The sequence below is a fragment of the Nuphar pumila genome, chromosome 2 (assembly GCF_984573655.1).
Source record: "Nuphar pumila chromosome 2, dmNupPumi1.hap1.1, whole genome shotgun sequence".
NCBI classification, from domain to species: Eukaryota; Viridiplantae; Streptophyta; class Magnoliopsida; order Nymphaeales; family Nymphaeaceae; genus Nuphar; species Nuphar pumila.
In genome coordinates, this window is record NC_143250.1 from 136,359,129 (window position 1) to 136,385,609 (window position 26,481).

The window sequence follows — 26,481 nt, forward strand, 5'->3', positions numbered from 1 at the left end:
CCCTCCATGTGAAATTGTATTATGAAAACATGCTTAAATTAAATGTATCATGTTTATGAATGTGATTTCATCTTTCTAAATATTTTTGTGATATATATATATATATATATGTGTGTGTGTGTGTGTGTGTGTGTGTGTGTGTGTGTGTGTGTGTGTGTGTTGTGTGTATTGTGTATTCATGCTTGCATGAAGTTATTTTTGAATTAAATATGCCCTTCATGTAAAATTATATTATAAAAATATGCTTAAATTGAATGTATCGTGTTTATGAATGTGATTTCATCTTTCTTAATATCTTTGTGATATATGTATCCAACAATGCATGATAAATTAGATATTTTCTTCATCGATGTATTATTATGATTCTCTTTTAATTGGTGAAGATAATATCCATAACATTATAGGATAAAATGGTTGCAAACTGTGAATGGATGTATCGTAGGGTAGTTGATAATAAGGTATCGCTAGAATATATGGATGGTGTTGACAGTTTTATTGAATTTGCAACGGCAATTGTCAGTACAGTAGATCCCATCGGTCGAATTAGGTGTCCATGCAGATATATAAGAACAATCGATTTATAAAACCTCATGGTGTTAGACATCACCTATACAAAAAGGGTTTTGTGACTGATTATCAGAATCGAATGCTTCATGGTAAAGAATTTTAGAATAATTTTGACGTACGGGTGGATATAGTGCACGATAATCTATATGTGGATTTGATATTTGATGTCGCAGGACCAGAACTGGGTTCTGCTATGGGTCCTAGTAATGTATTAACTGGGGTAGATGAAGAAACACCAAACGATGCAGCTAGTAGATTTTATAACCTACTTAGAGATGCTGATGAATCACTGTGAAATGGTTGCAAGAGTCACACTATCTTGTCTGCAGTTCTTCAACTACTGAATTTGAAGTCAAAGTATAATTTGAGTCAATCATGTTTTGACTGTCTGTGCTCTATTATGAAGACTATGTTGCCCAAAGATGAGAAATTGCCACAAAATTTCTATCGTGTGAAGGTTATGGTCAACGCTCTAGATATGGGGTATCATAAGATAGATGTTTGTCCAAATCACTGCATGTTGTATTTCAAAGATCAAAAAAATAAAAGATCATGTCTGTCATGTGAGCATCCTCGGTTCAAGCTAAAGACAAGGAAAAATGGTAGCACGAGGTCAAAAGAAGTGTCATACAAGTCACTCCGCTACTTTCCTCTCACCCCTAGATTGAAATGACTATATATGTCTTCGAGGATAGCTAAACATATGAGATGACATGCAAATAAAGTTCGACATGATGAAGACAAGATCACGCATCTTCTTTGATCGTACTCATCAGACCTTCGTAATGGAAGTGAGAAATGTTAGGATCAATTTATATACAGATGGATTCAATCCATTTGAGGGTAGATCAACCTCATACTCATGTTATCTAGTATTTGTCACCCCATACAACCTTCCTCCAAGCTTGTGTATGAAGCATCAAAATATTTTTTTGTCTCTATTGATCCCTGGTCTGACCTCTCAGGGCCAAAATCTTGATGTATATTTAAAGTCATTGATTGATGAGTTGAAAATACTGTGAGATGACGGTGTGCCCACAAAAAGCAAAACTTTAATATGAAAGTTGTTGTTCTATGGACAATTAGTGACTTTCCTGCATATGGTATGTTATCTGGTTGGAGCACACATGGGAGGTTAGCATGTCCGTACTGCATGGAGGATACAAAATCTTTTAGATTGACGCATGGAAGAAAGCTGTGTTGGTTTGATTGTCACCGTCGATTTTTACAACCATTTGTTCTGACGACAAAGGAATGTGTTCTGAGCATGCACAACTGAAATAAAAGGTCCACCTACACGGTTGTCTGGCATAAAGATTTTAAGACGATTACGATACTTTCCATATAGACTGACATATGCCCGTAGTCCGATGTCCTTCCTTGGATTTGGGAAGGATCACAATTGGATAAAGAAATCTATATTTTGGGAACTATCATATTGCCCGACCTTATTGATATGACATAATTTCACTACAACAAAGCAGTAGATTAGCGATGACCACATTCCGTCGCTAATCCGTCGCTAACATGGTTAGCGACGGATTAGCGACAACGAGGCGACAATATGCTTACGTCGCGAATATTTCGACGCTAACTGGCGACAGAATTATTCCGTCGCCAGGTCCGTCGCTAATTGCGACAGAATAACGAGCGCTATATTCCGTCGCCAATCCGCCGGTACTAAACGACGACCACGGCTTGGCGACGGATTTAATTCCGTCGCTATGCCGTCGCTAGATTAATATGAATAGCGACGGATGGTTCCGTCGCTATGCCGTCGCTAGATTAATATGAATAGCGACAGAATCATTAGTCGCTAATCCGTCGCAAACACGAAAAAAAATTTATTTAAAAATTAATTACCGAGAACTGTACAATTTCTATTTCCTGTACAATTTATATTTCCTGTAAATAAAAAACAAACCACACAAAAAAATTCATATAACAAGTATCTACAATAATTAATCGTTCCACCTTAAAATTAAGAAGTTTAATTATTTACAATTCAACAATTACATTTAGGAAAAATAAAAAAAATAGAACTTCTTCAACATAGTCCTCTAATCATCGCCAAGATTTTGTGCGTCTTCTTGTTCATTGTCTTTATCTGTCCCTTCAGCTCCACTACCCTGATTATCGCTAGCAGCCTACACAAGAAAAGAACAGTCAGTATTGATAGACAAAATATAATGAAATAAATTACACACTATATGTGATTCTATCATGTGCTCATGTGTGATCTAAGGCAATAAAAAAACTCTATATGTGATTCTATCATGCTCATATGTGTGCTAAGGCAGTCAAAAAATTGAATATGTGATTATAGCATGTTCATATGTGTTCTAAGGCATCTAAAAAAACTCTATATGTGATTCTACCATGCTCAGATGTGCTTTAAGGCAGGCAAAAAACTATATATGTGATTCGATCATGCTCGTATGTGTGCTAAGGCAGTAAAAAAATTGAATATGTGAATATAGCATGCTCATATGTGCTCTAAGGCAGGCAAAGCCAAAAATTTTATATGTGATTCTATCATAAATGATATATAACATGTTCATATGTGTTCTAAGGCAGTTAAAAAACTCTATATGTTATTATAGCATGCTCATATGTGTGCTAAGGTAGTAAAAAAACTGAATATGTGATTATAATATGCTCATATGTGTTCTTAGGCAGTCAAAAAACTGAATATGTGATTATAGCATGCTCATATGTGTTCTAATGCAATAAAAAAAACTTTATATGTGATTCTATCATGCTCATATGTGCTCTAAGGCAGACAAAAAGTTATATATATATATATATATATGTGTGTGATTCTATCATGCTCATATGTGTGCTAAGGCAGTCAAAAAATTGAATATGTGATTATAGCATGTTCATATGTGTTCTAAGGCATATAAAAAAACTCTATATGTGATTCTACCATGCTCAGATGTGATTTAAGGCAAGCAAAAAACTATATATGTGATTCGATCATGCTCGTATGTGTGCTAAGGCAGTAAAAAAATTGAATATGTGAATATAGTATGCTCATATGTGCTCTAAGGCAGGCAAAACAACTTTATATGTGATTCTATCATGCTCATATGTGTGCTAAGGCAGTAAAAAAATTGAATATGTGATTATAGCATGTTCATATGTGTTCTAAGGCATCTAGAAAAACTCTATATGTGATTCTACCATGCTCAGATGTGCTTTAAGACAGTAAAAAAAACTATATATGTGATTATACCTGAGAGGGACCTGGAATCGAAGATCCCCTATCCTGAACAGCGGCCTTGATCTCATTTCGGAGAAAGGGGGCGACGGTGTATTGGAAGTAGTTATTCAGTGATTCATTAATGATCTCGCCTACATCATCACCGGAAAGAATAGTCGGCTGCTTGGAGCTTATGTCGGCGCAAGAAGTCGGTGAGCCGTAACTGAAAGAACCAATAACTGGTGAAGTGTTCATATTACTCCCAAACCCGAACACGCGACCTTTTTTGGGTTCACCTGCTGCAGTCACCCATGCTGTAGGATCAAATGATGGATGCTGAGTAGCGTCTTCGCCATATCGCTCTACCATCTGTTGCTCATAGGCCTCCTACAAAATAATGTTTAAAGTATTCATTAATAATTAATGATAACATTATGATAACTTGCATATATATTGCAATGATTATTAATAGAATTAATACATACCGTTGTCGTTCTCGCCTTCTCTGATACGAAGACTCCCGTGGTCTTCCGTTTATATGTTTCTACAAACACATCCTTATATGGTACACTGCCTCCTTTTTCTGCTTTCTGCGAAGTTAAATGACAAAAGATTTAGTACACAAGTTTGCAACAATACTTATAAAATTAATATTATATATTGATGAGTTACCATTTTCTTTAGGTGACTCCCAAATGTCTTAGATCCATTTGTGTGTAGATGGGCTTCGGGCATCTTCGATCGATTTTGTGAAGCCTTCGCAGAGCGATTTTTAAATGCATCTCCCGCCCACTTATCGCACATTTCATCCCAGTAATCTCTCCTGATAGTAATAGGACCATGGCCCTTCCACAGTAATGGATCATCTACTACGCCAGATGCTTTTTTTGCTGCAGTCTTCATAGTGTGCAGCATGTCTGCAAATCGATTGACAGCCACCTTCTGCCACACCTTCCTTGCATCATTTTCTTCCACCGTAGTTGCAAAGCGATTCGAAGCCTACAAATATTTTCAGAAAGTTAGTAGACATTGCTTAAATAAATTAAATATGAAACACATTAACTATGAGGAACAACTGTATACCATGAATGAGGACCACAATCTGTCTAACACCTCCTTTGGGTACTCTTTCCATTGAGCAATCGGTCCTGGTAGATGTTGAAGAAGTGAATTCCTAATCTCCCGTACTACTTCTTGTGGCTCAAACCTCGTGCTGCACATGAATTGTTACACAGTAAATATCAATATAAAATATTTATAAGATATGCAATAATTGAAAACAAAATACTTACGGTCGATTATCGATATACACTATTCGAATGAGTCTTCTTGTGCCAGCCTGAGAAGACCCTGTTTCCTGTGTTGGTTCTTGACTTGTGCGATCAACTGGTGTAGGTGGGTCGTGTACAGGCGCAACATCATCTGTAAAAAAATATGTTAGAAATTCTCAGAATGCGCATTTGAACTAATCAAGCATCCAATTAGTTATATGATATACCTAGAAGATGACAGCTGATCCTGGCTACTACTGGATGAACGACCACTATAACCTCCACGAACCATATTCTAACAAATAACATATGTCATACAATACATTCAAATAATTCACATCAAGTATTACAATGCATTCAAGTCATTCACATCAAGCATTGCAATGCATTCAAATAATTCAAATCATTGACATCAAGTATTGCACTAATTCAAATCATTCGTTAATTGCATAAATTATAATACATTCAGATAATTGAAATCATTCACATCAAGTATTACAATGCTATTGAGTCATTCACATCAAGCATTGCAATGCATTCAAATAATTCAAATCATTGACATCAAGTATTGCACTAATTCAAATCATTCGTTAATTGCATAAATTATAATACATTCAGATAATTGAAATTATTCACATCAAGTATTACAATGCATTCGAGTCATTCATATCAAGCATTGCAATGCATTCAAATAATTCAAATCATTGACATCAAGTATTGCACTAATTCAAATCATTCGTTAATTGCATAAATTATAATACATTCAGATAATTGAAATCATTCACATCAAGTATTACAATGCATTCGAATCATTCGTATCAAGTATTACAATACATTCAAATAAAATTTTTAATCATTCACACCAAGTATTGCAATACAACTCACATCAAGTATTACAATGCATTTAAATAGAAGTTTGTAGTATAAGATTTTGCTCACTAGCTTGAGAATTCTTCCTCGTCACTAGTTTGACTTTCTTCTTCTTCTTCTTCTTCTTCTTCATTGTTTGCCCATCCACTTGGTACATCATTTGGATCACATTCCTCTATGAATGTTTCATCAGCCAATGGAGATATGACATGCATATCATGCGCAACATCGTGACCATAAGCGAAGTCACAGACATCATCTGATTGATAGTAATCACTGTCTTCAGCTAACTCATCTTCCTGTAACTGATCATACTCGGGGTATAGTTTGGATTTCACCTTGCAAACTGCCCACCATTCATTTCTATCTGACTTTTTGATACTCGGATATGAAGTATAATAAACTTGTTGAGCTTGCGAGGCTAATATGAATGGTTCATATGTTCCAAACCTGGATTTATGATTCACCTCCACAATGCCTGAAGCTTTGTCGAGTCTTGTTGCAGTTGGATCAAACCAATGACACTTGAATATCGTAACCCTGTTATTCATGACTAAGTAAGTCAACTCCATTATTTCCTCTATAACACCGTAGTAATCATGTTCATTTTCACCGTAGCTGCTACCCTTGACACACACGCCACTATTTATCGTTGATTTGTTTATACCGTAGTCTTTTGTATGGAATCGATAACCATTTACGATATACCCGTTGTAGCATTGTACAACTTTGGTCGGACCATTTTCTAAATCACATATTCCTTGATCTTTAACATCACCATTGCGAACCTACGCACAAACATAAACAATGATTGTGATCACGATCAATTAAGTAACTTAGTGTTGTTTATAAGTACAAAATTTATGTTAGCTTCTTTACCAACTGTTTCAACCACTCCACAAACTTAGTTTCACGTTCTTTTTGTACTTCTGCATCAGTGAGATGTGAAACTTCGTTTCGCAACTCCAGATCAAATCATCTGCAAACCACAAATACTTATATTACCGAGTCATGTATCCACATATAGAACATAAAAGGATTTATAATTGAGTTGCATATACATATACTTACTCGATGTATGGGTCGATTGCTGAGCAATTAAAAAGAATATAGATGTGTGCTGCATCTTGCTCTCGATCTGTCAATAGCCTTGATCGGCAACTACCAAATGCATGCCCAAGTGGTTGAAATATCGACAGCTTGTCAGCTACAGTTACTTGTTCTCCATCATCGTTACGGGGCGGGCATGTGTAACGTGTTGGAATATGAGGTTCGAAGTACATAGATGAGAAATTTGAAATCTCTTCTAAAGTGTACGCCTCACAAATAGAGCCATCTACTCTTGCTTTATTACGAACCTTTTTTTTTAGGTCGAACATGCATCTGACAAGAATATACATTTCAAATTTTAAATATCTGTCATTAAAGAGACAAATATAAAAAAAACATATACCTTTTAAATGGGTACATCCATCGATATTGCACAGGGCCACCAACCCTTAGTTCATATGGCAAATGTATGATCAAATGTTCCATAACATCGAAAAATGCTGGCGGAAATATATTTTCTAACAGACAAACAGTGGTGATGACAGAGTCCTCGAGATTCTTTACATCTGATACAACGACCTCCGATGCGCACAATGTTCTGAAAAATCCGCTCAACTCAGACAATACCCCCCATATACGTTTGTCTAACATATCATGGAATGCTAGGGTATCAATCGTTGCATAAAGATATGACAATCATGGCTCTTTAACCCATATAACTGTCCATCGTCAATCTTCACAACTCGAGCAATGTTAGAGACATATCCATCTGGAAATCTCAGTTGTCTCAACCATTGACATACATGTTTTATTTGATCAGGTCCGAGCACGTACTTCGCCTTTGGTTTCAATACTTTGCCATTATACTCTTTGAGTTCCAATTCTGGTCTTTTACATATTAATTTTAAATCCATATGGGCCTTCGGATTATCCTTCGTTTTTCCTTTAATATTCATTACTGTATTTAACACATTATCAAACACATTTTTCTCTACATGCATCACATCCAAATTATGTCGTATCAATAGGGTCGGCCAATACGGTAGTTCCCAAAAAATAGATTTCTTCGTCCAATTATGATCCTTCCCAAATCCACGGAAGGGTGTAGGACTGCAGACATTTGTTAATACATCTGGAAAGTATCGCAATCTTCTTAGAATCTCTATGCCGGACAATCTTGAGGATGGACCTTCTGTTTCAGTTGTGCCTGCTTTAAACGCATTCTTTTGTCGTCGGAACGGATGATCGCTGGGTAGAAATCGACGATGGCACTCAAACCAGCAAGGCTTCCTTCCATGCCTCAATCTAAAAGCTTTGGAATCCTTCATGCAGTACAGACAAGCCAACCTCCCATGTGTGCTCCAACCAGATAGCATACCATATACAGGAAAGTCACTTATTGCCCATAGATTAACGGCCTTCATGTTGAAATTTTGTTTTTTGTGGGCATCATATGTAGTAACACCGTCATCCCACAGTACTTTTAGTTCATCAATCAGTGACCTTAGATATACATCAAGATTTTGGCCAGGTGAGGTCGGACCAGGGATCAACAGAGACAAGAAAAGATTTGGACGTTTCATACACAAGCTTGGTGGAAGGTTGTATGGAGTTACAAATACTGGCCAGCATGAGTATGGAGTTGATCTATCCCCAAATGGATTAAATCCATCTGTACATAGACCGAGTCTAACATTTTGCACTTCCATTGCGAAGTTCTAATGAGTACGATCAAAGTGCTTCCAAGCTTCAGCGTCAACAGGATGCGTGATCTTGTTTTCATCGTGTCGAACTTTATTTGCATGCCATCTCATGTGTTTAGCTGTCTTTGAAGACATATACAATCGCTGCAATCTAGGAGTGATAGGAAAGTACCGGAGCGACTTGTATGAAACTTCCTTTGATCTCATGCTACCATTGCCTCTTGTCTTTGGCTTGAACCGAGGATGCCCACATGACGAACATGATATGTCATTTTCCTGCTCCTTGAAATACAACATGCAGTGATTTGGACAAGCATCAATCTTTTTGTAACCCATACCTAGAGCGTTGACCATAACTTTTGCACGATAGAAATTTTGTGGCAATTTCTCATCTTTAGGCAACATACTCTTCACAATCATGCACAAACGGTCAAAACATGATTGACTCAAATTATACTCGGACTTCAAATTCATTAGTTGAAGAACTGCAGACAAGATAGTGTGACTCTCACAACCGTTCCAAAGTGGCTCATCAGCATCTTTAAGTAAATCATAAAATCTACTAGCTGCATCGTTTGGTGATTCTTCATCTACGGCAATTCTTACATCACTAGAACTCATAGCAGAACCTAGTTCTGTTCCTGCAGCATCAAATATCAAATTCGTATATGGATTATCGTGCACCACATTCACCCGTGCATCAAAATCGTTTCTAAATTCTTCTCCATGAAACGTTCAGTTCTGATAATCACTCACAAAACCCTTCCTATATAGGTGATGTCTAACGCCATGAGGTTCTACAAATCGATTATTCTTACAAATCTTACAGAGACACCTAATCCGACCTGTGGGATCTACCGTACTGACACTTGCCGTTGCAAATTCAATAAAACTATCGACACCATCCATATATTCATGTGATAACTCATTGTCCACTAACCTACGGTACATCCATTCACGGTTTGCAGTCATTCTGTCGTATGATGTTACGAATAGTATCCTAACCAGTTAAAAGAGAACCATCAGAATGCTATGATGAACAAAATATCAAATTTATCATGCAATATATGATGTCATACAATCACAAGAATTATGATGCATGCATTGATAACTTAATATTTTCATGTGCAAACTATTCATGACACGATACATTCATTTGAAGCATGCTTTCAGTATACAATTTCACATGGAAGACATAATCAAATTGAAAGTAACAACATGTAAGCATGGATACAATCACATCAAACATTGCAATACATCGAAATAATTCATATCAAACAAATGTCAAACATGTACCTGCAGCAAACACACTTCAATATCCCACTAACTACTACCATGCATAGCATGGACTCCGCACTCCAAGAATAAGAACACTTCTATTCTCATACATTAAAATCATGCTCAGCATGATCTCCGAACTCCAACAAAGCAGTCCTAGATATCAACAACTAAGTGAGTGTGTGAACAATAAAGTGTTACATTCAATAAATTAAATAACATGTGATGCGCTTGCATCACTTACTCACCACGGGTATTTACCCGATTTGCATTGTTTTTGTCACTTACTTACCACGGGTGGTGGGGCACAAGCGAGTTCCGTTGAGAAATCTGCAAAAAACACCGTGTTAAAATGAATATTGAAGCTAATTAGGGAAACACAAACACTTATGCAATGCAAAAAACAACTAAACTGTTGATGATATATCTAATGATGAAATGCGATGAAATAAAGTGAAAAAGAAGCATTGATGATATATTTTTTTAAACTAGCGTCTTCCCCTAAAAAAAGGGAGAAAAATTATAAGTGCACTCCGAACCTTGTTTTTGAAGCTTGAACATCAAATTGTAATGAGAACTCGATGAAAAAACTAAAGGCTAATTTTTCAAATTGCTCCCATGTTTTCAGTATAATTCAAAATTGCACCAATGTTACAAAACTTTTGGTCATTTTATGGTGTTCTTTTCTAATGCCTAACGGCATCCTTTTTACTTTTTTTTTCCTATTCTTCTCAAACAGATAGAAAGTAGTGATATACTGATCAAGAGAGCACTCTAATATCACGTCTACAAAATCTCATAATGGCAACTGTTCAAAATGTCGTTTGCTGTTAACAGAAAAAGTGAAACTATATCGGGGCAAAACTTTCAATGCATTGAACGTGACAACAGCTTGGCTTTTCAAACAAACCAACAACCAAGTCAGGAAAAGAGGAAGTAGCTATGCAATCAATTACTATATCCACTGCTATTCTAGTTTATATCATATGTGAAGGGCTGATTGCTACACTTTTTCGAACACACAAATTGCATCTAACAAAATCAGTCCCATGAAGAAACATAGTTAGTACTTAGCTATAAAACATAATGCAGTCCCATGTCTGAAGAAACATAGTAGTTGGCTATAAAACACAAGCACGGTCTCCAGCTCACTAATTTATTGGACAATGCCATGTTTCAAAACATACCTAATATTTTCATATCCTTTTGATCAAAATATGATTTGTGCATACTTCTGCAAAATTCCCATGACATGTCATGACTGAATGAGGTCGATGCGTTGCAAACAAGTCCTTTTCATAATTACGTTGAACAATATGGGCTGCCAACTTTTACATTCTTTAGGATACCTATGTTGAATATCAAATAAGGTAGCAAGCACAAGTATCTAATCACCACTCTACGCTTATCATCACTTATACCAAATCGGGACCCCTAATCAGATTCGCAAGATACATTCTTTTAATGTCCCTTACATTCGATATATATATACCCTGCAGGCAAGGAATCAAATTTCATGAATGATTTTAGTGTGTCCTTCTAAGGGTTCAATTTCATTGTCTCTACTTAACTGATATAATATGCCAAAATAAAATAATATACTTTGAAAAAGGTTCTTGAATTATTATGCTATTATGCCCCATTGATCATGGGCACAACGAATTCTGCGCTATTAATTGTGTAGTACGCAAGGCCATATGGTTGATCCATACAAACATGTGAACCATGATCTTGAACGAAGAGTATGAGGCTAGGCATGTTCTGTTTGCTCTTGAATATAGCTTATACTTACACATGATTATTAGGTGACCCTGAGGTTGGAGCCACTCTTCAAAAGGTCTGTCACAAATGTGGTGAAAGGCGACTCAGATTTAGAGAGCATGGCGGTGGCCTTCGGAGGACAGCACGAATTTGCTGACATAACGTGGTTTCCAGCCCAACAGAAGGCTATTTACAGGGTTGATGATCGTGTTTCCTCAAACGCTTCAGGGAACGGCCTCATGGATTTCATACCCTTCCGCTCTACACCAACTGTAGCAGTGGGTCTCACAAGAATTGCAGGTGAGAGAGAGAGAGAGAGTATGCAGCTGAATCTCAATTTTTATAAGAATTAAATCATACAAGGAGGCCTCTAAAAGGTTCGGTTCATTCTGTATCGAGATCCAGATTAATATGCGCAATCACTTAGGTCTAAGATCTTAATATGAGCATATTTGGAACGAATTTGTACATTTTACATGTGAAAAGGTTCTTCGAAGAAGAAGAAGAAGAAGAAGAAGAAGAAGAAGAAGAAGAAGAAGATTACCTGCGCGTCGCCGGGCGGTGGCGGGAGGTTGACGGGGAGCGGCAGCTGGCGAGCGCCGGCTGGCGAGCGGTGGGCGGGGAGCGGCGGCTGGCGAGCAGCGGCGGTCGGACGGTGGCGAGAGCCGACGGGCGGCGGGAGGGAGAGGGTGGCGGGCGGGAGCAATACAGCGAAACAGGAAAAAGAGAAAGAGGGATGGGATTAGGGATTTACGCGACGTTTAGCGACGGCTTAGCGACGGAAACATTCCGTCGCTAAGCCGTCGCTAAATCAAAATACAAAAAAAGCGACGGAATATATTCTGTAGCTACGCCGTCGCTAATTAGCGACGGATTAGCGACGACAGAGTTCCCTCTCTAAATCCATCGCTAAAATGGTGTTCTTGTAATAAAAAGTAGCGACAAAAAATGCAGTCGCTAATCCGTCGCTAAGTAGCGACAGATTAGCGATAAAATTTGTTTCCTCGCTAATCCGTCGCTAATTAGCGACAGATTCTATCTCTAGCTAATCTATCGCTAATTAGCGACGGAAAAAAATCGTCGCTAATTTCCGTCGCTAATTAACAATTTTCTTGTAGTGTTTGAATGTGATGCATGTGAAGAAAAATATGTTTGATAACGTATTCAATACGGTAATGAATGTCAAAGGAAAAATAAAGGATAATCCAAAGTCTCGTATGGATTTAAAAGTAATATGTAAAAGACCAGAATTGGAACTCTAAGAGTACAATGGCAAAGTACTGAAACCAAAGACAATGTATGTGCTTGGACCAAATCAAGTAAAGCAGGTATGTCAGTGGTTGAGACAATTGAGATTTTTAAATGGATACGTCTGTAATATTGCTCGGGATATGAAGATAGATGATGGACAATTTTATGGGTTGAAGAGCCATGATTGTCATGTCATTATGCAACGATTGATTCTCCTAGCATTCCATGATATGTTAGACAAACCTAGTGGCCGGTCGGATAGACTATAAGGCTATAACATTGAGTCTTAACATGACCAAACATCCCACAATGATCACATCGAGGGCATCCATGACCTCTTTCAATACCTCGATTATCATTTTGGCAACTAGTGCATTGGCCAATGCCTTTGGGTATTAATACGGTCGAGTTGAAGACGTTATTTATGGATTGTGTCAAGAGTTGTTGAGTCTCCTCTTGGCTTACCAACGAGTAAACACGGCTCACATTGGGCAAAGAATTCATGGCTAAAATATTACTACGAATCTCAAAGAGTGATTCATTAAGGCTCATGAGAAAGTCAAATACCTTCTCCCTCTGTTTGCATTCATTGCACTTCTTAAATGCTTCACATATGCAAATTGGGATTATAGAATATGAGTTTAATTCCTCCCAATAGGTTTTTAAGGTATTAAAATATGTGGCCAAGAACTCCGCCTGTGTAGTTATACACTGCCGGTCCCAAGCCCGGATAAAGGAGGAGGGTTGCGGTAGGCCTGTGACAGCCAGCATAAAAACTTTGTCATATCCTATGAAAATGAACCAATATGAGAATTTCGTTGGGGCGTTCCCTACTGAGCGACGCGCTGTACTCTCTAGGCCCGGAGGCAGTGATAAATGTGCAAGGGTTGCTAGGTCGTCGCCCAGAAGCGACGCGTCACACCGGCGCCCGGGTGTGGTGTCAAATAGGCAAGGGTTCCCTCACTTTGTTGGACGGGTGGGGGTAAAGAAGTTAGTCCAAGACCATAAAATTAGGTTAGCCACTTGGAACATAGGGTCTTTAACTGGTAAGTTGGTAGAGTTAGTAGATGTTATGTGTAGGAGAAAGATTGATATTTTATATCTTCAAGAGACCAAATGGGTAGGTGAGAAAGCTAAAGTGATAGAACCTTGGGGATATAAGATTTGGTATACAGGAATAAATAGGAATAGGAATGGAGTAGGGATTGTTATGAGTCGTCAGTTTATAGATAATGTAGTTGAGGTCCGTAGGAAGGGTGATAGAATTTTACTTATTAAATTAGTATTAGGTACGGATATTATTAATATTATTAGTGTTTATGCACCTCAAGTAGGTTTAGATGATTCCATTAAGCATCAATTTTGGGAAGATTTAGATGGAGTAGTACAAGAGACATCTTATGGAGAAAAGCTTTTCATCGGCGGTGACCTTAATGGACATGTAGGCATTAGTAGGGATGGATTTGAGAATATCCATGGAGGCTATGGTATAGGAAAAAGAAATGAAAGTGGAGAAAGGATTTTAGATTTTTGTTTGTCCTATGATATGATCTTAGCAAACACTTGGTTTAGGAAGAGGGAGTCTCACCTAGTAACATTTAAAAGTGGGGTTAATACGAGTCAGATAGATTTTTTCCTACTTAGAAAGAGAGATAGGGGTTGTTGCATCGATTGTAAGGTTATACCAGAAGAAAGTGTAGCTACACAACATAGAGTCTTAATTTTAGATCTTAGAATTAGACAATGCCGCAAAAGGGATAGACATAGGATAGATCCTAGAATTAAGTGGTGGGCACTGAAAGGAGCTAAACAAGGAATGTTTGTAGAGCAGGTAGTTAAGGAAGTTGATTGGTGTCTCGAGGAGGATTCAGAATCAATGTGGAATAAGATAGCGGGTGGTATGAGAAAAGTAGCTAAGGAGGTATTGGGTGAGTCTAAAGGCGGTGCACCACTAGGTAAGGATACATCATGGTGGAACGAGGATGTCAAATTAGCTATTAAGGTTAAAAGAGAGTGTTATAGAAATCTAAGTAAGAGTCGTGATAATGAGAATTTGGAGAAGTATATGATAGCAAAGAAGGAAGCTAAAAAAGTTGTTCGAAACGCGAGGGCTAAGGTATATAAGGAGGTTTATGACAAGTTGGATACCAAAGAAGGCGAGAAGGATATTTATAGGCTTGCAAAGATGAGAGATAGGAAATCGAAGGATTTGGGTATGGTTAGATGTATCAAAGATGAAACGCAAAGGGTTTTAGTCAAAGATGAGGAGATTAAGGAGAGATGGAAAGATTATTTTGATAAGCTATTTAATGATAGTCATGCTCAAGATCTTGGAGACTTCTCCATTCCTTTTCATGAGATAAATCGTGACTTCATGCGCAAGATTCAAAAGAAAGAAATTGCAGAGGCTTTGAAGAAAATGAAATCAAGAAGGGCAGTTGGCCCAGATAGTATACCTATCGAGGCTTGGAAATGCTTGGGAGAGAAAGGTTTAGAATGGTTGACAAATCTTTTTAACTTGATTTGGCGAACAAATAAGATGCCTAATGAGTGGAGGAAGAGTACTTTGGTGCCTTTATATAAGAATAAGGGTGATATACAAGATTGCACAAACTATCGTGGTATAAAACTCATGAGTCATACTATGAAACTTTGGGAGAGGGTGATTGAGTCTAGGTTGAGGAAGGTTGTCATGATATCGGAGAATCAATTTGGTTTTATGCCTGGAAGATCAACTATGGAAGCTATACATCTTCTTAGACAACTTATTGAAAGATATAGAGAGAGGAACAAAGATTTGCATATGGTTTTTATTGATTTAGAGAAGGCATACGATAGAGTACCTAGGGACGTTCTCTGGTGGACAATGATGAAGAAAGGTGTTTCTCTCAAGTACATTAGTATAATTAAAGATATGTATGAAGGAGTAGTAACCAATGTCCGCACTTGTGGAGGGGTGACAACCAATTTTCCGATAACGGTTGGGTTACATCAAGGATCTGCTTTAAGCCCTTTCCTATTTGCGATAGTGATGGATGAGCTTACGAGAACAATTCAAGAAAATGTACCGTGGTGTATGTTGTTTGCTGATGATATTGTTTTGATTGATGAGTCTAGAGCTGGGGTTAATGCTAAGTTAGAATTATGGAGACAGACATTGGAAGCTAGAGGTTTTAAGTTGAGTAAGAGTAAGACTGAATATATGGAATGTCGGTTTAGTAAGCAACGAAGTAGTGATGGGAGTGTAGTGAAACTTGGTGAGCAAGATATACCGGTGAATGATTATTTCAAATATTTGGGATCCATCATTCAAAAGTATGGAGAAATTGATGGAGATGTAAATCATAGGATAAAGGTTGGGTGGATGAAATGGAAAAGTGCTACTGGAGTGCTGTGCGATCGTAGAATGCCATTGCGGTTGAAGGGAAAGTTTTATAGGACGACTATTAGACCCGCTTTACTATATGGTACGGAATGTTGGGCTGCCAAGAGACATCATATTCAAAAATGAGTGTAGCTGAGATGCGGATGCTTAGATGGATGTGTGGAAATACAATAAAAGATAAGATTCGGAACGAAGAGATACGTAAGAAGGTAGGTGTTGCACCCATTGAAAATAAGATGCGAGAGAATCGTTTACGGTGGTTTGGACATATTCGGCGAAGGCCTAATGATGCTCCAGTTAGAAGGTTGGAGAAATGGGAAAATATATTAGTTAAAAGAGGTCGGGGTAGGCCTAGGAAGACTTGGATGGAGATGATAGGAAAGGTTATGAATGCTTTGAACCTCACCGAGGACATGGCGTTGGATAGAAATGATTGGAGGAAAAGGATTCATGTGGAAGACCCAAAATGAATTTCTTTTTTGGTTCATATCGCTGACCCCAATTGTTTTGGGATGAAGGCGTAGTTGTTGTTGTTGTCGTTGTAAAATATGTGGCCAAGGGAGATTGGTCTTGGCGTAGATCACATGTCATTTTTTTAAGTTAATAAATACGAGTAGAATTTCCTTGAGAAAATTGTTCTACGAGATCTTTTCATGCTTCACTTGCAAGATCCACATAGATAATACTATTTGTGATATCTTTGGAAACGACATTGAGAATCCATGACAGTATCATGTCATTGCATCGATTTCATAGAGGATACTCGGTTGAGGTAGGTTCTGGTTGCGATAATGAGCCATCTACGAAAGTGAGTTTATTTTTCACGTTTAGCGCCTTTCTCACTACTCATTTTCAGGTAGAATAGTTGTCACCTATGAGAGGGGTGGATACGATAACCATGTTTGAATTATCTGAATGGTGAAGTTGATATGGGGATGTAGAAGACGTGGATTCCTTGCTGGGTATCTCTACTGCCATGATACCAAGTATGATTAGAAAACTCATACCTTCGAACGTTGCACTGCAGCAGAAGCAACAATGATTTTCACGTTATGAACCAGTAGTGAAGTTTTGCTGAAATAAGAATTAGTACAACAAGACTCAAAAGATTTTTGCTGAGCAATGAGGACTGACAGAGTAGGGGTGGTACTCGACAGTAGTAGAACAAGTCGAAAAAAAAAATTGACCAACAGAAAAGTGTTGAAGAGGGGATCAACGCAGCAGAAGACTTGGCCAAAGGTACGTTCTACTGTGGTATTATGTGACAGCAAAATTGACAATGACTTGCAAGAGATACCAACAGTCTGAAATGCAACATAGACAATGGTGTTGCAGAACAGACGATGAGGTTCTTCAGCTGACGATCACAAAGGCTCATTTGAACAGACGATAGGGTTATGCTCTGATACCATGTGAAAGTAGATTCACGTGAGAATTGATTCATGACTTTATTGAATATGAGGTGATATTTATATACAATTGATGTACAAGAAAATCTCTTGATAATAGAGGATAAATACGACAGTTTCAACAACTTATAAAATAGGAATTTGATTATGTGTGATCTAGAAGACTCTTATCTTATCATATGAGATCCTTATCTCTTGGACAATACTTGCAAGTTGAAAACCTTGCCACTTCAAGAATGCATGCCATTGCTCGATTCATCAATAGCAACCGTGCAAAAAATGAACCCCATAGTGGCAGAACATGGGCCCAAAGGGTTCTCCTTTTGAAGGATTTCCATTGCAGCCGGACATAGTGCCCAGTAGCAAGATTTCACTGAAAAACATCCATCCGAAAAGAGATTCCAAATAATCATGTCTTCCCTATCCCGCAAAACAAAATGAGAGGAGAGAGAAGTGAATGACTGTAGTTCCTCAAGTGCAACATAAGAGGAAAATCGAGCAATTTTTGCCTGACATGACTCTATAGAGGTTAGGGAAACACTCTCTCAAGGTTTGTTTTTCTAACCAAACCTGCATCCCACTAGAAGGTCATAGAGCCTCCATCTCCTACCTCTAATGAAGTCCATAAAAATTGGTAAAACCTAGATGAGGCCTTCCAAAAACTAGAGTCATTTTTCCACCTTGTGTAATGAACCCATTGCCAAGGCTACCCACATAAGTTGTAATTCGCCCTTAAGCAATTGGCCACCATGCCTTCTTCCTTACATGTCACCCTCCACCACTTAATAAGAACAGCTATGTTTGTCCGGTGAATCTCCCTTATTCCAAGCTAGCTAATTTTCGTGGGCAGCCAGGTCATTTGCCAACTCACTAGGCGTTTTGAGTTTCCCTCCTTTTTCCCAGCCCATAAGAATTGTTGGAATGTTTTTTGCAATCTTTTGACTATTTTCTTAGGCATCACAAGCATAATCAAGAGGTGTTGCACAATGAAAGTAAGAACATGTTTAATAAGAACATGTTTAATTAGTGTAGTTCTTAAACTAATTCGGAAGCCAACGATAAAAAGAAAAATGATAGGATAGAATGAGAGAGAGAGACACTAGATATACGTGGTTTGCCAATAACGCCTACATCCATATGCTGGCAATATAATCTTCCTTACTTTTTCTCAACGTTTTTACACGTTATATACATTACATTTGTGGCTTGATGAGCCTTTCTATGAGATAAGATAAACTTCTTATCTTTTCTAACTTTCTCCTTATTATCGGAATATTCTCTCTCTTCTAGTTTATCGCTTTGGCAAATGGGATTATCCATATCATTGAGGGACCGATTGGGCTCTAGCAGTTCACAACAAATGTGGTTAGCATTATCGTGAATAGATTGGCCATATGGTTGTCGATCTCTATCTTAATCACATTGTTCACACCAAATATGGATAACAGATCTGGATTCGCTAGGTCCGATAATACTCCCCTTCAAACTGAGCAGTGGTGTGGTCCACAAACCGAGTTTGGGTCTGAAAGAATGGAAGGCGGCATTCGTCAGTGGCTTGGTAATTCTGCTTTTTGAGATCAAGAATCACAGGTATTTGAGAAAGTTCAAGAATCAGGGCAACTCAAACAGAAGAAAATCGTAGTCCCACCAACTTTATTCATATAACTAGCATCTTCAACTAGATGATACACTTGTTCAACAAGTAGTCCCACCAACTCCATTAATTTAATTACTAGCAGCCTCAATGAGATGCTACACTTATTCTACAATAGTAGTTGTTTCTTAATCTCCATTTTCTGTGATTGTGGTAGCCACAATTGGGCTCCTTACAAAATGCTTTCTTTGATCATCCACCCAAGTCAAGAACCCATAAGTTACTGAACCATTCACTGGTTTCTTCACCTCCAATGTAAGAGTGAAAGATGTCTTTTCGTACCTCCTTTGGAATGCAAGCTTTGCTGGAGACACTCTCACTCTAAAACCACTCATTGTTGTCAAGTTGGCTCTGTAAATTGTAGTTCCATCATGTCCTACATTGGTCACAATCCTCTTAAACCTTTGCACACCTGAAGACTGACCATAGTTTACAAAACTAATGAAAGACGGGTAATTCAGATCGAGATTACCGCCTGCACATTGATCGTAGTCCGATGAGTTCCTGGCAATTGTCTGGAACTCTTCTCTTGTGAAATTCATAGCACAGAGGAATTTCACGTAGTCGTGGCGTTCGGCATCATAGACCAGACCAGGGTCCATAGCCTTATTTGGATTGATCTCACCTGAACCCATTCCCAAAGGGGACATAATTGGTTCTCCGGTACTATCTAAAATATCAGCAGTTGTCATCATCGCCGAGCGAATCGCAGATGGGCTCCAATCCGGGTGAACCGACTTCAGTAGCGCTGCTAGTGCGGAGGCATGAGGACATGACATAGAGGTTCCAGACAGGAGGGCGAAGTTACTAAATAGTGATTTCTCTTGCAAAGTTGCAGCACTGGAGTTGGGAGAATAAGCTGCCAAGATGAGAGTACCAGGTGCCACAATGTCTGGCTTCAATATAGCTTGCGAGCCAAATGATGGTCCTCTTGAGCTGAATTCTGCTATGGTAGGTACTGGTTTTATGCCAGTAAATGTCCTGCGGAACAGCAGGCTAACAGTTGGATGCTTACTGGTTCTTACATACTTCCTTATTGCTTCTGAATCTTTAGGATCCAGTACAGATGCTGGGCACTCAAAGTTTTTTGCTCTCACCACAAGTGAGACATTGGTTAGGAGTAGGGCACCAGCTCCCTTCACATCAGCAACATACGAGGTCTGGAATACCGTTGATTCATCGCCGTTGAATTCACATACAACAACCTTCTTTCTTACCACATTCTTGAGCTCATCACGATCATCGCAGCCTGCAATAGTCTCATTGTAGTACAGAGGCAAATTTTTCACTGATTTGTTACCAACATATAAGGTTGTACCAATGAAAGAGGCTCCATTACCCAAAGTGACAACCCCGGAAAATCGCCGATCGATAGTGGTAGCACCAACTGTTAACATCCAGGGCGCGCCATTGCGAATCGACGCGGAATCAGGTCCCCTGTTTCCAGCAGATACAGAGACTACAATGCCTTTCTCCATTGCTGCAAAGGCTGCTATAGCAATGGGATTTTCATAGAGAGGACTTTTTCGGAAGCTCATGGAGAGTGAGATCACATCCACACCATCAGCAATTGCCTGGTCAATTGCAGCAATGGTATCCGAAGCAACAAGTCCTTCTTCCCAAATGACCTTATAGATCGCTAGCCGAGCACGCGGGGCTATGCCTCTTGCAGTACCTGCAGCATAACCGAAATAAGCAGCATTTTTGGCATAGTTGCCAGCAGCAGTTGATGCAGTGTGCGTTCCATGACCATCAGTATCTCTAGCAGAGTTCATAGATATTGTGCGATTGGGGTCCTCTGCTAGAAGGCCCTTGTTGAAGTAGCGTGCACCAATGAGCTTGCGGTTGCACATGGAGGCATTGAAGGCTGCACCAGATTCACATTGGCCCTTCCACTTCTTCGGAATGTTGGGGATGCCATCGTCTCTGAAACTAGAGCTTTCCGGCCAGATGCCGGTGTCAACCACTCCAATGATGATGTCCTTGCCATATTTCGATGCAGGCCAGATCCCAGATACAGGGTTTAGGCCTAGATACTTGTAAGTATGGGTGGTGTCCTTGGTGCCTGCAATATCAGGATAAGCAGAGACAAAACCAGGGTATTTCTTGAGCAGTTTAAGTTGAGATTTGGAGAGTACAGCACTGAAACCATGGATGGCATTGCTGTAACTGTAGATGAGGCTTGATTGTGGAGGAGCGGTGGCATCATCAGCAGCAGCAATGAAGCTTTCAGATGAAAGGAGGGAGCTGTGCCAATGGTAGTGGCTGCTGAAGGCCGTCGGCATGGCCGACGCATCCATATGCACTATGTATGCATCTCTTGTTCCTGAAACACTGGTCACTGATTGGAATATGAACAAGATTAAGGATGCAATGATCAGCAAAGTAGCAGGAGAAACCATTGGCACTCGTTGTGGAGGTCTCCTCTGCAGTTTTAGCACAGATTGCTAACCATAAAAGCAGAGAGAGAGAGAGAGAGAGGTGTTGATGGTCTGTATATTAAGAAGCCATGTGCATAAAGTAGTTAAAATTCATAATTAGCAAGGGCCGGCCGGCTCTCTTGTCTGACTTGTTTACTGCTTTTTTCTTTTTTACTCGAGAGATGTGAGAGAAGTAAAAGCGCGTGTTTGAGAAACGAGTTGTGGCAGCTTTTGTTCTCATTCATTCAAATTTCAAAATTTTTTCCTGCCTACAGGCTCAAAGAGGGAACCACTTATCTTGTAGGTGCCAACGTCATGAGTTCGAAACCCATAGATGTGCCGAAGTTGGCTGTACTCTGTAGTGAGGATTTTCTGGAATTTTCTGCCAATGAAAGTGAATTCGGCAGTTTAAAGCTTGATGAGCGAAAATTTTTAACTGAGGAACTTTTCCACAGATAACTTTTGGAGAAAAAGTAGCACGTTGCAGGAGTGCTACTTTTTGTTCAGTTTCTAGTTTTATGCAGATCCAATTTCAAGGTAAGTTAGCAGTTGCATGAGGGTCACGTCCTCCTACTCGTAAAGTGGGGGTTCGAAAGGTGGTAGTTTTTTTGGATTTTTTTTTTTTGCATAAGCTTTGAGGGTGTTTTTATAATTTTACCTTAAACTCTTATAGGATCAAAGTACAACGCTTACATTTTTATTGTTTACTACATGTAAAATATGTAGACTCCTCCTATTTAAGAATGTATCTCAATCCAATATAGAAGAAGGCTCAATGCCATCATAGACATAGGCATAGGCAGTTTTTGCCAAACCATGTAAAATTCTTGTTTTCTCGTAACTGTTTTTACTCCTTTTGCTTTTTCATGTTTGTTTCTTCGAAAGAAATTAATTGAAACCATTTAGGCATGGAGAAATGACACTTTTGCGATTATTTTGAGATAAACAATAAGGTAAAGATGATTTTGAAAAAAATATTAAAACAAACTACGAACTACTCCTTCCCCTTGCTATCACAACAAACAGCACATTCCTTGGATCTTAGCGTCTGTTCAAGATAGAGATCACCTTTACATAAGAAGCTTTCCAAATATAACACAAAGGCATCATTATGCCATCATAATCCAATAATATGGTATTATTTTTTATCCTCCTATATGCAAAGGCTACATGCTCAATGGCAACTTCATAAAATTAGGATCAAGACTTACCACTATAAAGTGCAACCCAAAACCAATCTGGCAAGAGAAGGGTTAGGGGCGATGGAATGTCATGTGGGTAATTTTTAAACAAAATAAGTTTATTGTTATGATAACATAACTATGGTAAGCTGCTAACCATGATTAAATGAACACTTAACAAAAGGATAGATTTGACTTGAGGGAGCAAAAGCTAGGGATGAATTTGGGATTCAATATAAGGCAGGGATGCATTTGAGATTAGCCCATAAGTAGGGACAGTTTTGAAAAAAGAACCAAAGAAATATGAAGCGCAGACAGAGGCGAATAAGAAACACATGAACACAAGTATAAAACCTACATGTAATGTAAGCTTGTATAAAAACTCAAGGGGAAGCGACGAGTGAGAATTGACAAGTGAGAAGAGAATGTTAAGAAAGGCAAAGGGAATCGATTTTGGAAATGAGGAGGAAGTGGACTTCCTACAAAAGGAAATCGAGTTTCCCAATGTTTTTTGCTCCTTTTGAGGAAGTAAAGAGTTTTTGGCTTCCAAAGCGAGCTTTTCCATATATCAAGAAGCTTTTGGTAACTATGGATTGGACACAATGTCACAAAGATATAGGTATGGATCCACACAAGACTTAATTTTGATTTGCAAGTTTGAAATGTTTTTGAAAAATAGATTGCACTGAATTTTTAATTTTTAAATTAATAAAATTTTGTTATATATAGCGAAATATTATTAGAAATATTAAACAATATTAAAATAATATCAATATGTGTCAAAGTCTTGTGATGTCAAAGTATATAGCATTGGCACTTTGTTTGGCACTGTCGGATTATTACTATTACTACATAGTTGGTTCTTCCTTAATTTGTTCTAAATTGGTCATAGCTTCTAAACTATGTAGTAGAGACATGCCATTTTTTGTTGTTGCTGAGGTCTATAAGAATCTCGAGTCTAAAGTGGGGGCTTTGCTCTCTTTACTTGCTAAAGAGAACTTTCTTGACTAATATATGCATATAATCATCTCATTGCAATAATCTCATGCATATCATGCTCACACTCAAGAGCTACTTTTATACACATGCTAATATACAACATCAATAATAACGTGCAATGCAATATGGTTTGTTCACAACTAAAATTACTTATAATATTCCTTACCTCGAATATGAATATTGTACTCTGGTCGCAATCGAGTCTCGGGAGGCTCTAACAACATAATCTAATCATCACACAAGCATGTTCATATTAATACACATACCTTCTTTATATTTTTACAAAATTACCAAAATACCCTTCTCAAATTGATTCATCAGACCTTGATTTTTGTGCCCCTAATTTAACCAAAACTAGAAGATAAGGAGATTTTTATCTACAATACAAGTTCAATGCACCAAACCTCACTCAATTCTGAGTTAAGAGTATAAAGTTATCCCTATTTTACTTAATCGAATATTGAATACATATAAGGGTAATTTGGTCATTTTAACTCTTATGATTTGACCTGACTCATTCTAAGTCAAAATAGGTTCGGTCTAAGTTTAGAGTACTAGGTTTACTAAACCTAGTCTTGACCCATTTGAGCTTGGTATAAAAACTCAATTGGATTCTCAAAATTCATATTAATCACAAACTAGATCCAGATCCAGTTATGATCTGAATCCAAAACTTAGACTGGATCTAGACCTAGTTATGATTTGGATCCAGAACTGATCCATCTAGCTATGAGTTAGATCCAAATTCAACTCTTATATAAATTCAGACTCAGTTCTGATCTAGATTCAGAATTAATCCATCCAGCTATGAATTGGATCTGAATTCAACTCTGACCAGGATCCAAAATTGTTAGATTGGATCCAAACCATGTTTTGATCTTGATCTAGAACTGATCCATCTAGTTGGATTCAGATCCAACACTGATCTGAACTAGATCCAGTTCTAACATGGATCTAACACTGATCCAAACCAGATCCAGTTCTAATCTGGATCCAATACTGATCTGAACCAGATCCAACTCTAATCTGGATCCATATTTGTCAAACAGGATCCAGTCCCAAATTTGTCTAGATCCAATTCAATTAGGATCGTTCCAAACTGACTGGATCGAACTGTAGATTTGGTCTAGTCTATATCATACTAGATCTAAATAGAGAACCAAGACTCAATTAGACCCGACTCGGTTTGGTTTACACCTAGACCAGTTTGATCTGATTTGGTACGGTTAAGCCACTTTGCGCCCTAGCATCTCCATGATTATTGTGCTCACTAGCCATTTCTAATCATAGAACAATCTAGTCACTATCATGTTTTTAGAAAGCAAAGGCTTATACTATATTCTATGTCATTAAACTCGTTACAAACAATACATTTTTTTGTGTGAATCTGGCTCTGATACCATTTTGTAACAACCCGATTTTGGACCTTGAGAGTCCAAGTCTAGTTGGTATCACTTCATAGAGGGAAAACATACAGAGTTCACACAAAGAAAATATGGTTAATTTTTTTTCTAATAACTCAATTTTTTTCACAAAGTTTATTATATCACTCCTCAATTCATCCGTAACTTGTTTCTCTTTCTGAATCCCTTTGCGTCTACTAAGGGTGAGTTGTATGGAGGCAAAACAGAAGTGTAAGTAGGTGAGGCGGGAGGCAACAAAGGGATCTACAGGCATAGGAAGGGCACCCATATTATATGGGGGCGAAGCGAAAGTCTAGGTAGGTAAGGTGGGCGTAAGAGTAGGATCTTTATCCCCGCATTCTTCTCATGAATTTCGCGATGTTGCTCATCCTTGTGCTAGTCCTAAGCCGCTTTTATTCACTTATGCAACATATCATGCTGCCTCCGCAGCCTAAATTGTCATCCTTCTGGTTTCTTCAGCAAGAAAGGCCATGGTCGGATTTGAAACTCCTTGATTGGCTATACTCATGGCAGTTGCATAGCTGGTTCAGGATATATGTCATTCTCATGCACTAGCCATTATAGACCCTCTCTAAGATGCAAAGTTCGCTCTAGGAGATGCTCTTTTTTTTACTCCAACTCGAATAGTCATCCACTCCCTCACTATTCGCCCACGCACTGATCAAGCTGTCTGACAGTGGGACTGGTGAGTCCCTCAACCATAGAGTTGCGGTTGTCGCCCGTAGGACTGTGGTCATCACCCATGATTAGTGTCGGGGTCATTCTATTGGTATGCCTCTTTTTCTTCGTCTATAATATAGATCAACAGGGGTTGTGGTGTCAACTCTCACTTTTTTTGAGCTATGCGCACCAAGACTCCGATAGTCATCGCCATTGCAATGACGAATTCTTCTCTACCTATAATCGATGACTCAAAAAGTATTTACACCCTAGGGTCTTCGTGATTATCGCACCCGCTAATTATTCTTAATCATAGAACAACCTAGCCACTATCATGTTTTTTAGCGAGTAAAGACTTTTACTATATTCTATGTCATTGAACTTGTTATGAAT

At 38.4% G+C, this 26,481-nt stretch overlaps 1 pseudogene across 1 annotated transcript; it reads right to left on the reverse strand.

The window, feature by feature from the left end:
* Nucleotides 1-19,378: 19,378 nt before the first annotated feature.
* LOC149847235 (subtilisin-like protease SBT3 pseudogene) lies at nt 19,379-21,898 on the reverse strand (annotated as a pseudogene). The gene has a single exon (XR_016430365.1). The product of XR_016430365.1 is annotated as a subtilisin-like protease SBT3 pseudogene (transcript).
* Between the last annotated feature and the right edge of the window lie 4,583 nt (nt 21,899-26,481).